The following is a 15,423-nucleotide window of genomic DNA, read 5'->3' on the forward strand; positions in this document are numbered from 1 at the left end:
GGTGGAAAGTTATGGGTCGGGTTCAGGTAAGTGTGCAATTGAGTGCGGGTTAGGTTAGTTAGGGTTAGGGTGCAGGTTAGGTATGTGTGCGATTGTGTGGATGTGAGGGTTAGGGCGGGTTAGGTGAGTTAGGGTTAGGGCACGGGTTAGGTATGTGCACGGTTATTTGGATGTGAGGGTTAGGGTGGATTAGGTGAGTTAGGGTTAGGGCATGGGCCAGGTAAGTATGCGATTGTGTGGACGTGAGAGTTAGGGAGGGGTAAGTGAGTTAGGGTTAGGGCAAGGGTGAGGTGAGTGTGCAATAGTGATGGACCTTAGGGTTAGGGTTTGGGTTAAGATAAGTGGATAGTTAGTGGTGTGTGTATAGTTTAGTGTAGGGTTAGGTGTAAGATTTTAGGTGTATGTGTGTGGTTTGCTGTTTGTTTGGTGTGCTTGCGTTGTGTGTATGTGTTTTGGAACAGCAAATTTTTTCCATAGGAAAAAATTTGCTGTTCTGTATATTCGATGTTTTCAGCTTTCGCTGAATAGGGTTAGATATTAGAACATTCAAAGTTTTGAAACTTCAATTTTCTAATATAGACCCGTCTATCTGTATGTATATATATATATATATATATATATATATATATATATATATATATATATATATGTTTTTTTTTTATGTATATCTGCATAAGTACATATGTTACATCCCCATATATAGAGGGATAGAACTGGACATTGATATAGCTCTTGCTGTGTATATGTATCCATATATAATGTGTATATATGTAGATATATATATATATATATATCTATATATATAGATATATATATATATATATATATATCTATATATATATATATATATATATATATATATATATATATATATATCTATATATATATATATATATATATATAGATATATATATACATATATACACTGAACATATTAATCTATCTCTGTATGATTGCTGTTATATGGTTATTTGTGAGTCATACATACACACACATATATATATATATATATATATATATATATATATATATATATATATATATATATATATGTGTATATATATATATATATATATATATATATATATATATATATATATATATACATATATATATGTATACACCTATAGCTGTCTATCTCTCTACATTAACAGATGTATAGCTTTCCATATGTCCATGCATGTTCGGCCTATATGTGTGGCTTGTACCTCATTCTCTTGGCAATTGACATGGATGACCTTAGGACTGAGGTCAGTCATTCATGCCAAAATGTACGTGTTTCAGACGCATCATCTCCAGCAATATATCTGTTCTACCACATAACCACATATAACTGTGTAACTTGCAATGTTTGAAGTGTATTAGAGCAGGATATGACAGATATCCCTATATATACCCACATTATGGCACACTATGTCTGTGATTCATGCATTAAGAGGTTGTGTGGTGTGTTATTACTACATTCTCTGTGCTGTTGACTGATTGTGCTGGATGATATGTATGTGGAATGAGTGGTTATGTATATCTGTCATGGTTTAATGGTAAATCATGTAGTGTATGATGTGCAGAATCCCAGGTGTGGCCCTTCCACAGGCTGCATATTGTGTTTCAGGGCAGAACACCAGCTGTTGGATGCAGAGTGAGTTAGGGACTTTTGAGCGGTCATACACGGGTGTGTGCATATATGCGCAGAGCTAAGCAATGCTAAGCTTGGTTTGCATTACCTTACACTCAGCTAGCATCTACTTAGCTCAATCTATGTAGGCAATGCCTAACCCCGCACTAATACACGTACACACACTCTTACAACTGCATATCCATATGTACTAATGCTGTTATGCGCTTACACATGCTAACTAGTGCCTTAGTCAGTATGAAACTTCATATGTGCATTTAAGGCAGTATTCCTGTGCAAATATAAATGTTACTTAGTAGGTTATACAGCACAACGAAGTTAACATACGGATATCACATGGAAAATAGGATGTGCTGCAGTGGGACTCAACCCGAGAAGGTGTGTGCATTAGGCAGATGCTCTGGCCACTACACTATTGTTGTTTTGCTTTGTTTACATATGTCTACCATAATGACATACCCATGTTCCCTTCCCCGGCCCCTGAGCACCATGTTAACAGCATCCATCCATTCCCCGGTTGATAGCCTTCCCATACTACACCTACACACATTTCCCTCTCTGCACGTCATGGTACACCTCCAGTATACTGTCCCCACCCAAGCGTCTGCAGGCTCTTCATCTATTTAGTCCATGTACATACCAGCCTTCCCCTGATCATCCTCCAATACTGGTGGTGACATTGATATGACCCACAACTGTTGGTTCATCCAGCTAGGGACAGGCCTGTTGTTGTGTCAAGAGTAGACCTAGTTGGTCTACAGTGTTTCTCTCAGTGGTAGCATCCTGCCAGGGTATTGTGTAGTAGCGGTTTGCTCACACACCTGGCCAGCATCATCTCCCGGTTCCACGGTACCAACTCCCCAGTTGTGACATATTGTGCATGAAGCACGCTCACACGCCCCCATGGTGTGCACCGTATATCATTATTCCCTTCTGTATTATGCAGGACTACTGTTCTCACAGTATGATTGGAAAGGCACTGTTCTGTGCTGCACATAGACTGCTCATAATACTGTGGTTGAGCAATGGACACATGTGTTCTGGTATTAATCTACACACTTATATACATTTCCTATACTGTTGGATGCCTGTGCTGGATGATGTGTTTGTGATCACAGCAGCAGAATTGTATCTGCCATGGCTTAGTGGGACTAATGTCTACAATAGTGTAGGGTCAGGGGTTTGCAACCTGGCAGTGCAGATTATTTTCTTAATGGCCATAATAACAGCTGTTGGCTATAGAGTGACTAAGGCACTGTAGAACATTTGTAGGTGGGTATGCGCTTATTTGCATGAAGCACAGCATTACTGACCTCTGGTTGCAGCATCTTGCCCTCAGTTAGCCTCTATATTGTTTCACCAGTGTGGTACTTGCATACCGATGGCCAAACAGGTTTACGCCTGCTTGCTCCCACATACACATGCGCAAAGTCATACATTTTGTTCACATCTGTCAACTGAGACACTCGGACTGTATGCTTGTCTATTGTCAGCGGTGGCCTGAGGTGTAGAGCTCCACATTGACCTCAGCTACATATCCCAATTAATACCGGGGTGATCACATTCATAGAGGGTAACAGACATAACATAGCTACGTCCCCTATTAATCATGCTTAGTTTACATTAAACTGTCGGAATTATCCATGCTTAGGTCAGGTTTACATGGTAGGTATGACTATTGACAAAGGTCAGTTTAAGGTGAGGTTGGATTCCTGTTTCACAGGTCAGGATAGGTTACATGTAGGTATTCGGGGTAGGTGTAGTTACTCCATACCTGTGTGGAACAGTAGAGGCAAATAGCTAAGGAGTAGGTAGGTAGATAGTGGGGGTGACATTGTAACTGTATAGTAGCCTGTAGGTATAATTGGATGGGGAGCAATAGGGAAGATATGTCAAATGTTGGGATTTGTATGCAAGGCAGGACAAGAGGTGTCGGTATCACTAGCTGATGTAGTGGTATAGAGTGCGAGGTGGGGGGAGGGTTTCACAAGGTGTTGAGCCTGTGCTGCTCCAGGTGTGCTTGTGGTGTTCCTTCATGTGTTAATTACATGTGTTCTGTGGGACAGCTGTGATACTACATGTGGGTTGGGGTTCCAGATACTGGCAATATAGTGGGGGAAGAGAGTGTCACCTACATGTACCCATAGACATTAATAGGAATGGAACAGGGACTGATAGGCAAGTGGTGTGCATGGGGAACAAAGGGGGTGTTAGTAGGGGGATTATCCAGGGATGTGCAGGATGGCTGCAAGGAATGTGCACAGCTGGCCATGTTGTCTATGACAACAGCTGTGCATATGCACTGCATTTGGTGTTTGCGTTGGACACTCACACCCCTAGGTGGGGGTGAGGACTTCAGAAATACCTTGTGATATCTATTACATCGGCTTACATGCCTACAGTGCGGTGTTGCGACCATGTGTTTGTAGGTGTTGTGTAGTGGGTAATGCAACAACACATATGGTTATGCCATACATTGCCATGTACACTGGACTGTGCTGCTGTGTAACCCATATCGGGAATGGCTGCCTGCTAGGCATAAGCATGCCTGTCGACTGTACAGAATTCGCGGCCTGTCCAAAGTTTGCTTCATAATATTGGTGTGTTCCTCTTACAATCTGCACCTGTCTGGCAGATACCTGGGAACTGACGTCATTAAATGCAGACAAGTAATTGGGTTTAAGACTCCACATCCTTCAGATGAGTCATGCTAATGCATAACCTATTATTCTATCAGCTCTCTAAGGTTGTAAGTGGAATATGTGCTTTCTGTCCCTGTTTGTCCTCCCAATGGTTTAGGTTCTGTCCAGTGATTTAGTTCTTAGAGGTTGACAGTTATGGGTGTAAGGTCTGCCCAGTTCACAATATGATTATCAACTAGAGCGTCTTCTGTGTGGAGACATGCATGAATGGGCGCACCTTCGTTGAAGGTTGTGCGTCAGGGCTGGCAACTCGGCATGTAAAAATCTACTGCCAATCATTGGTGGACCGGAGTTCCGCTGTGGCGACCCCTAACCGGGAAAAACCAAAAGACACAACAACTGACATCCCCAGGGCGGTCCGAATACAACTGCACCAGCCAACACCTGCACGCCTAGGCCCATAATTGCATACCCATAGTTCCCCAACCTGGCCCTCTTGTACAGCACTCATCCTTACTCTGGGTACAGGTGGGGTCTAACCACACCACTACACACTACCCACTCTCCACGTGTTGGGACCCATGTCGTACGTTGTCTTGACCCATGGGTCATCAGGCTTGCACAACCTACTGGTCCGTGTACGTATACAGCCTGGTTGGATAAATCATTACAGGGACTGAGTCCGATTATCATTAATTTTTGGGGTGCCCCACAAGGGACATTGAAATCTTTGTTTCAAGATTAGACGTGGCAGGTCTCTCCCACTGGTAGTATCCTGCCTGTGGTCTGGGTAGCAGTGGTGTGTTTACTTGTATCGTGTGTTTGTATGTTTCACCTGTCTAGGTGGGGGAGGGGGTTGATGCTACGTGTTACATGTTATTTGATTGGACCCCCCACCCCCATTGGCATGGCCTGTGAATATATGTAATCCTTAACTGGCGTATTTTATATATATATATATATATATATATATATATATATATATATATATATATATATATATATATATATATATATATGCTGTATACTACTATTTTACAAACTGTTTTCTAACCCTGAGGAGCTTTTCTCCCCGGGTCTCTGCTTTAAATGAGCCAGAAGCTCAGCCAAACTTACCCGGTTAACAAATGTGATTTAAATACATAATTCAATTAATATCCTAGCTATCTATATGTGCATGTTTACAAACATATATACATATATATTTCACATATCTATATACATGTATATGTATATATCTGTATTTGTATGTTATATATATTGCTGTATATATATGTCTAAAGACATATGGATGTATGGGTGTCTGCATATGTATATATCTATATGTGGGTGTTTAATTATATTCTGTCTCTGTATGTACACATTTGTACTACAGAGAGGGGGAGGTTTCACTCCATGTAGGTATGAGTATATATATATATACACACACACACACACACACACACACACACACACACACACACACACACACACACACACACACCTCTACAGTTGTACATCTACATCTGGTTAGTCCATTTTTTGCCATGTACAATAGACTGGGCTGCAGTGGGACTCGTAGCGGGAGTGGCTGTCCGTTGGGTGGCAGCCCTGTCCAATACACACTATTGCTTACATCCCTGGGGTGATCCACATAGACCCACTCCAGCCAGCACCCGCTCAGCTATAGATATATATATATATATATATATATATATATATATATATATATATATATATATATATATACACACACACACACACACACACACACACACACACACACACACACACACACACACACACACACACACACACACACACACACACACACACACACACACACACACACACACACACACACACCCCTCTACAGTTGTACATCTACATCTGGTTAGTCCATTTTTTGCCATGTACAATAGACTGGGCTGCAGTGGGACTCATAGCGGGAGTGGCTGTCCGTTGGGTGGTAGCCCTGTCCAATACACACTATTGCTTACATCCCTGGGGTGATCCACATAGACCCACTCCAGCCAGCACCCACTCAGCTAGGCTCATAATTTCATACCCATAGTTCCCAATCCACACATCCTCTTCAGTACTCTTCCTTACTCCGGGTGCAGGTCGGGTCTGTCCACACCTGTACACTGTACCGACTGCCCACTTCTCGGGACCCATCACGTATGTTGTCCACCCAAGGGATCATCAGGCTTCCCCTACCTTGTAAACTGGGAACATGCATGGCCTGCCGTTTGACATTGGTGTAATGGCAGGAAACCCAAATATGTTTGACATTTTGGGTGTCCCACAAGAGACATACATGTCTTTGTTTCAAGATTAGACTTGGCAGGTCTCTCCCACTGGTAGTATCCTGCTTGTAGTCTGGGAAGTAGTGGTGTGTTTACATTTATTGTGTATCTGTATGTTTCATCGGTCTAGCTGGGAGGGGAGGGTTGATGCTATGTGTTACACATTTGTTGATTGGACCCCTCACCCCCATTTCCACGGCCTGTGAACATATGTAATTCGTAAGTGCTGTATCATATCCTAGCTATATACATGTGTATATTTACACACACACACATATATATATAGCTATATCTAAATTACTATATACAGATATATCTGTATATGTATGCATACATGTATATGTTTATATATTGCTGTCTATATATATCTTACAACATATTGGTGTATGGGTGTCTGTGTATGTATATATCTATATGTGGGTATGTATATGTATTCTGTCAATGTATGTATACATTTGTACTACGGAGAAGTTGAGGTATATCTCCATGTATCTATGGGTAGATATACACACACATACCTCTACATATATACATCTGCATTCTGTTATTCCATTCTTTGCCATGTAGATTAGACTTCGCTGCAGTGGGATTCATAGTGGATGTGGCTGCTCGTTGGGCGACACCCCTGCCCAATGAACACTTTCGCTTACATCCCTGGGGCTGTCCGTATAGACCCACTTTAGCCAACACCTGCACACCTAGACCCATAACTAGCTACCCATAGTTCCCCCACCCGCACCTCCTCTGCAGCACCCATTCTTACTCTGGGTGCAGGTTGGGTCTGAATACACCACTCACGCTGCCCACTCTCCACTTCACGGGACCCATGTCATACGTTGTCTCAACCCATGGGTCAAAAGGCTTTCCCACTCTTGTATTCCGGGTATGTACACACCCCGGCCAGAATGGTTGTCACACCAGCTTCCTCCCATAATATGTCACTTTTTGGGGCATCCTGCAAGGGACACTCCTGCCTGGGTTCCAAGATTAGATTTCACGGGTCCACTGTGTATCCCCCCGGTTGTATCCTGCCTGTGGTCTGGGGAGCAGTGGACTATTTACATTGTTTGTGGGTTTGTGTGTATGTTTCCTCTGTCCAGCTGGGAGGGGGAAGGTCATGCTACGTGTTACATTTTTCTTACTTGGGCCCCACACTTCCATTGGCATAGCCTGTGAACAGATGTCATTTGTGTGTGCTATTTCTTATCATAGCTATATATCTGTGTATATCTACGCACACACACACACACACACACACACATATATATATATATATATATATATATATATATATATATATATATATATATATATATATATATATATATATGTATATATATATACATAAATATATATATATATATATATATATATATATATATATATATATATATATATATATATATATATATATATATATATATACACACACACATATTGCTGTATATATATCTAAATCCATGTGGGTGTATGGGATGTATGGCCTTAATCTCACTTATCTATTGCTATGATGGCTTAGTAGTTAACTACTGTGACTATAATGTATAGGGTCCTGGGTTTGAGCCTTGCAGAGGCAGTTTATTTTGTTGCTGGGCAGAACATGGGCTGTTGAATCCAGAGTAATTAAGGCACTTTTAAGTGGCTGTAAGTGGGTTTGCACGGGTTTGCGCGATGGTAAGCACTACTAACCCACGGATACAGTTTCTTACACTCAGCTTCTAATTTGCTTAATCTATGTAGGCAATGCTTACTCCCATGCAAACTCACTTAGACACGCTTACTACTGCTTATTTGTGCTTAAACCTGCTTACTAGTGCCTTATTCATTATGACACTGACACTTCACATCTGCATTTCATGCAATACTCCAGTTCACATTTAAATGTTATTATGTAGGTTATATGGCATAAAGATGTAAATATATGTTCATATACAGTTTTCACATGGAAAATATGTACTGCAGTGGGACTTGAACCAGGAATGACTTATCATTAGGTGGATGCTCTAACCACTCCACTATTGCTGGGCTGCTTCATTTACATATGTATTCCTTGTTATCCTCTTCAGCCTTTTCAGCTGCTTTAACTGTAGCTAAGCGATGGGCAAACCCATGCATGTACGGTTAGTTATACTTGGGGTTTTAAAAAAATAAATACAAGGGTTTCTTCATTTCATTTCAATGTACTGTTGCTGTTGAACATATGGGGACTGTTGGTGGAGATATGTGGATGCCTATGAGCGGTTTCGCTCATTTATTTACACTTTCCTCAGTTCTACTTTGCAGGGTTGTGTTTATTCTAAGAGCTCTGCTCTCAGACACGCCCTCTGCACTTGTCCACGCTCAGTGTATGATTTGGAGCTCTGGCGGCGTGCCTTCATTATTATGCATGGCGCACTGTCGTTCTCCTCTTAAACTGTCACTTACGTACAGGACTAGTTTAGTCCTGCACGGCAGATTAGTGAATCCAAGGGCTAAGTTCCCCTGAGAACTCAGAAACTCAATTTAAGTAAACCTTTGGAATTAACAAAATATTTTGGATACTCTGTGAATATTGCTTATATAATAAGAAATTTAGCCACTTCTCACATGGTACAAACCAAATATTTTATATTTTCAAAAATATAATCAACAACAATTATAGTCTAAAGAACACCTTTTTCATTACATTTCCCATAGCTTATACACCAGGTTACCTAGATACCTTCAATATCAATAAGATGCAGAATCTTACAGAGAATAAGCTAAAGTTTTGGCACCAGTTTATAGACAATAAGAACATCCAACCAATGAACTTTACCTTAGCCATATATAATGTCTGTCAAGATAATTGGCTCTGTAATCAATCTTTAAGACAGTTTGTTGAAAATAAAGTGAGAGTGTCAATAAATCTGGAAACTGATATTATACCATGATTGATACAACTATTCATATGGTGTAGTTCGATGAACATTGAACATAAATTAGGCATATCACCTGTATATAAAATCCTACGAGAAGACTTGATTACTTTTGACCAAGCTTTTTGTAATTATTCCATAAAGATTAATGATGAACCTTTATCTAACGATAATAAGAAACGGTTATTAAATTCAATAAAAAACACTTCATCATCTTTATATTGGAGACTATATACCTGGAGATTTATTCATAGAAGCTTTTACACTACACACAGATTTGACCTTATAACCAAGAGTAATGAAAGCAAATGCTGGAAGTGTGGTGATATTCTTGAAGCCAACTGGGTTCATATGTTCATCAAATGTAGAACTCTCACACAATACTTGAGTGATTTTAGACATTTTGCAAAAGCCCTGTGGTCTGATAACTGTTAAATTACTAGCTCTTTGATATTATTCAATGTTCCTATCCCAAGTGTAATTCCTAGACATCAGTTACCTTTTTTTTGGTTAATTCTAGCTATTGCTCAAAAACAAGTACATTGAACTGGAAAAATAAGCAAGATCTTGTGTTTACTGAGTTTATTTCACTAGCATAATCTGTATGTAAAAAAGAAATGCAAACTATTTATCAGAGATCATCAAATGTAACACACAAAAGACCAGCTTGCCAAAAAATGGAGAGATTGTTAGATAAATATTGATTACCTCTCTTGGATAAAACAAATGTTTATCATGGATGTTGGTATATAGTGCAAATAGTTATTTTGTTTTATATTGTTTATTTTTAATACGTTATGCCCATGTTTATTAACAAAATTTAATAAAAATGTTTTTGGAAAAAAAACTTAGATCTAAGATCAATGAACTCTTTTTCTGGGCTAAGAAAATATCTCAATTGCTTTCATTACCAGTTGGGGCAGCCACTGGGAAATGAGTCCTGCTTTTACAACTTCAATATGGCTTAATTTGTCTGTCACCTCCTCTAACAAAAACACATCACTACAATGGACCATATCTAATAAAACATCACACTTCTTCAACAATTTTCCTCGCTTGGAGTACCATTGCCTTACTTTATCAAAGGCAACTGGCTCCTAGTATAAGCTAAATCCAGCGTAATTCTGTGTTCCCAGCTATTCATATTACTCCACCAAGATGCCCCATTCTCCACTTGCAATTAAGCTTATCAGTATTGTACAAAGTACAACCTCAGAAATCAAGATGCATTGCAGCCTACTCTCCAAATCCTATCTACTAAACTACATACATCTGAATATAGATTCTGTGGACTTGCTCCAGAACTGTGGAAGTACCTTGCTCACTATTTTACAGAACATACTAACTATACCAAGTTCAGGCCCAAACTCAAAACAATTACTGTTTGAACAATATAAATACAAATGTCAGAATGTAGGACATATTGCTTAACTAACCCTACTCTGCACTAGGTTACTTTCCTCTCATGTCATTCCATTTACCCCACTAGTCTGTTGATTGCTACTATGTTTCTGCTCCCTATAAATTTACACATAGTTTCTCTTTCTCCTTGCTCACTTTCATGTCCAGCTTTTGCCTTTCTCAGTCCCTCTGTCTCCATAGGTTCCATGTTTTTGCCATCATGCATCCCTTGCTTTGTCCAATAATTATCTTGTATCACCCATGCCAAATTGAAAGGCTAAACTGTCTTCTCACTCTTGCTGCTCCTCTGATTTCACAGTTGTAAAATGTTCAACTCATACACGGTGCTTCTCTTTGTTGTGATTAGCTTGTATTACCTCTGTGTTCTACTTCTGGTTGTAATTGTTACATTTATGCCATATCTTGGGCTGAGACTGCATTTGGACATCCTGTTATCTCTGCTGTACCTCAGTAACCAAAATATAAATAAGATAAATAAAATAAATAAAATAAAAATGTATGGCTACATTGCTGGACATCCTTGGTCTCTATAAGGAAATGCTAATCCTTTGCTATAAACTCTTTCATGTATAGTATGATAACTGAGATGGCAAAAATTCTACTTTAGAGTATGACACCAACCTATTTGTTATGCCTTTAATGCTAATTCTCTCCCTGTATTGCATCCTTCCATTTTACATTTTGTATGTATCCTTTCTCAAGTTAAATACTTTTGTATACTCCTGTATTGTGTGCTTCTTTGTCAAGGGACTCCCATAGATATTTATCCTGGGAGGTACTTTCTGTAACAAACTCATCATCTGTATCATTCACACAAAGTTGTAGAAGAGCAACCAAGAAAGAGAAGAAATAGAGAAGCATCATAGCAGAAATAAGTGAATATATTGTTTGACAGTTTAACCCAGGGTGTTAAGATCATTACAAACATTTCCTAAGTATAAGAGAAATAATTAGTTTTAAAGCTTTGTTCACACACTTGAACAAACACATAAACTGCACTGACTAGAACAGGGCATAGTTAAGGCTTTTAACTCTTCTGCTCATAAGCAAGGCAGTGCATTTTGTTAGAAAAATGAATGACAGTGGCAGTAGTTAAACAGACAAATAAAATTTGTCTTGGGGAAAAAGTTCAAATGAACCCCTGAGGATAACATGAAATTGTCCAATAAATCAGAGGACAATTAGTGTGATGCAGCAATAACTACAAGATGTCAGTAAGTCGGGCACAGGTTGCCATACCTGAGTTACTATGTGATATTGTGATAGGGTAGTAGATGCACTGGATGATACACCAAGGATTTGGTGTATATCTATATCTATATCTAGATCTATATCATCTATATCTATATATATCTGTATCTATATATATATATGTGTGTGTGTGTGTGTATGTGTGTGTGTGTGTGTGTGTGTGTGTGTGTGTGTGTGTCTATATATGTATGTGTGTGTGTGTGTGTGTGTGTGTGTGTGTGTGTGTGTGTGTGTGTGTGTGTGTGTGTGTGTGTGTGTGTGTGTGTGTCTATATATATATATATATATATATATATATATATATATATATATATATATATATATGTATACATTCATGAGTATATACTAGGCTAAAGACAACCAGGGTCTTTATAACCCTAGCCTTGCAACCCAACCCATTTGTGTCCCCATGTACCTGGGATGTCTATTAGGAGGGGTATGATAGTTCAGAGCTGGCCGAGGGCTTTGTGGTGCAGAGGATATGTTATACCATATGCCTTTGTCAGTTACAGATATGGGGGCAGACTAGGGCTGATTTTTTACATTAAGAAGGTTTGTGGTCTGCACTGTTGTGGCAGGACAGGTAGCTTACTTCCTTCTAAGCTGGGAATTGATGATTGAAGGCCCAGTGTCTGCTATTCTAAAAGTGTATTAGTTCTGGCTTAAGCACTTGGGCTTCTGGCTAGTTATTCTACATTAAAAGGGTTTGTGGTCTGCACTCTTGTGGGAGGAGAGGCTGGATTCTATTCTTCTAAGCTGGGAATTTCTGGTCACAGGCTTATTGTGCCTGCTTATTTGAACTGTTTCTTTCTGAAATTGGTGTGCCTTGTTGCTGTAGCATAGACCAGATTCAGGCCTGTTGAATCTAGGTTTGTTTGTATAACTTGAGCACTGATCCAGGCCATCTTTTTTTTTGGAGTAGGTTCCCCTGCTCCCTAGTAGCAGGAGTGTGCAGTTAGAACTTGTCTGACTTGGAACAGGGCTCAGTTTTGAGCTTTTTTTCTGGTTAATTGGGTAACTTGTTTAAATCAGTTTGTCTGTTTTCTTTTGTTTTATATAAAAAATAAATAAAAATAAAATTGCACTTTATTCATCTGCTTTTACTGTATTTATGTTTTTTCCTACTTTATTACTAGGGGCACTGGCTACAACTCGGATCTGCGATATATAACAATAAGTATCCTTTTCTGTGCATTTAAAGTGTTTTTTGATTGTATCTGCTTATTTTCTGAAAAAACAAAAAAATATATATACTTGTTTCCCACGTTTCTAAGCTAGTATAGTCCAGTTTTCATTTTAGTGCTGAATTCAGGGCTGTGCTACAAATCTCTGTGTTTGCTCATACCTTACTTGGTTAGTAGGACGTTTCTCTGTTCACCTGTGAGAGAGGGGAGCTTTTAGCAGCCTATCTGTCCCCTAGAGTAGTGGTTTCAGCCCAGAAATTAGTAGTTTATTGGCCATTTTGGGCTAATTTCTATCTCTTTCATTTCCCTGCTATAAATACCACATTTGCCCAATTTTGTGCGCCGGGCAGCACCAGTTAGCTAGAGAATAACTATTCCCAGCTCCACAAAGTCTCCTCTTCAATTTTTACCTTGGAACTAGACAAACTTTCAACTTAAGCACTGAAGCCATTCATTTTTGAGCCTGGTACTTGCTCTAAACTCATAGCAAGCACTTATAAACCCTAGCACTAGACCCTCCTGTACTGCACAGAAGGACAAGGTTCTCTATTCGACCTTACCAGCCATCCAGTAAAACAGTTCACTGTACCTATCCAGGCATGTCCAAAGGGCAGTATCAGGTGTACTCTCAGTCCAACTGGTAAATCTGGTAAAATTTTGAGGCAATGTTACAATTGCCTCATGTACACAGACAACCCTCTCCTCCTACCACCAAACACTAATACATGCGAGAGATGCAATTATACAGCCAAACTGGAGGCTAAGCTCTCTCAACCCAAGACTGGATCAGACAGTCAAGAGGAGAAGAGAAATACTTGCATCACACCACCAGTCTCACATAGACCCATTAAACCAGCACCTGCAAAAAACACACATAAATACATGAAAACATACTTGGAGGCTCTAAATAAAAATCTGCAAAAGCAACAGAGACCTCTAAAGCAAATATCCAAACAACCGCTACCCCCCCACACAAACCATGAAACACATACTTCACAAAACCAGTGTGCCATGCAATCACAGCCCTTAAGGCAAAATAACATATCCAACATACTAGTAATAGGTGACTCTATAGTCAGGCACACTAATGTCCCACTCACTAGGCTGAATAAGGTGAAGGTTACTGTTAGCTGCCTGTCGGGTGCCAGGATCCGCCACATAACACAAATACTCAGGTCACTCCAGAACAAGTACAAATATGACTCTGTCATTGTCCATGTTGGTGTGAATGACCTGCGTCGTACCTCCCTAGACTACATGAAAAGAGACATGGAAGAGCACTCTGATCACGTAGCCCAGGCCAGTATGAACCTGACCCTGAGTAGTATCCTGCCCTCACCAAGAATGATACCACTGTATAAAGAAAAATTCCCAATTTCAACAATTGGCTAAGTTTCTGGTGTCATTCAAAGGGGATCCAGTGTCTGTCCACCTGGGATGACATGCTCAACAAGCCACGCTGCTTTGCTAGAGATGGCTTGCACCTGTCACCCTTAGGCTTTCGAATACTGACCAAGGCTCTTGCCACCCCCATAGTGCCTTTTTTAGGCAAGGCTCAAAAGGCAAACCCACTGACGTAAATAGCACAAGTAACAAAAAACTGAGGGTAATGCTACTCAATGCCAGAAGTCTAAACCTCAAAATGCATGCACTCGAGGCACTCCTCAGTATGGAGAAAATCGATATATGTGCAGTAACAGAAACCTGGTTTAAGGCTCCAGAGAGCACCCTAGCACTACCAGGCTACAAATCATAACATACATTTCGGCCACAGAACCTGAACCAAAATACAAAAGACAGGGGCGTATCCATATTCATCAAGGATACCCACACCTCCAGGTTAGTGGCACAGCATGATGTTTCAGAGATCATCCACGTTTTGCTAACAATGGGCAAAATTGCAATTCAAATTGTAGCTTGCTACAGGTCACCCACCATGTCACAGGACCCCCATTCTGTGTTTCTGGAAACATAAAGATCCTACTAAACACCTTAATATTGCGTGATTTCAATTACCCAATCATTAACTGGGAGAACTACTCAAGTACTAACTCCCTTGCCCAACATTTCCTAGAATTTATAAACTCACGCTCTGGTTCAACT

This window comes from Protopterus annectens, chromosome 2.part1, assembly GCF_019279795.1.
Source record: "Protopterus annectens isolate FY-2018-M chromosome 2.part1, PAN1.0, whole genome shotgun sequence".
Taxonomy (NCBI): Eukaryota; Metazoa; Chordata; order Ceratodontiformes; family Protopteridae; genus Protopterus; species Protopterus annectens.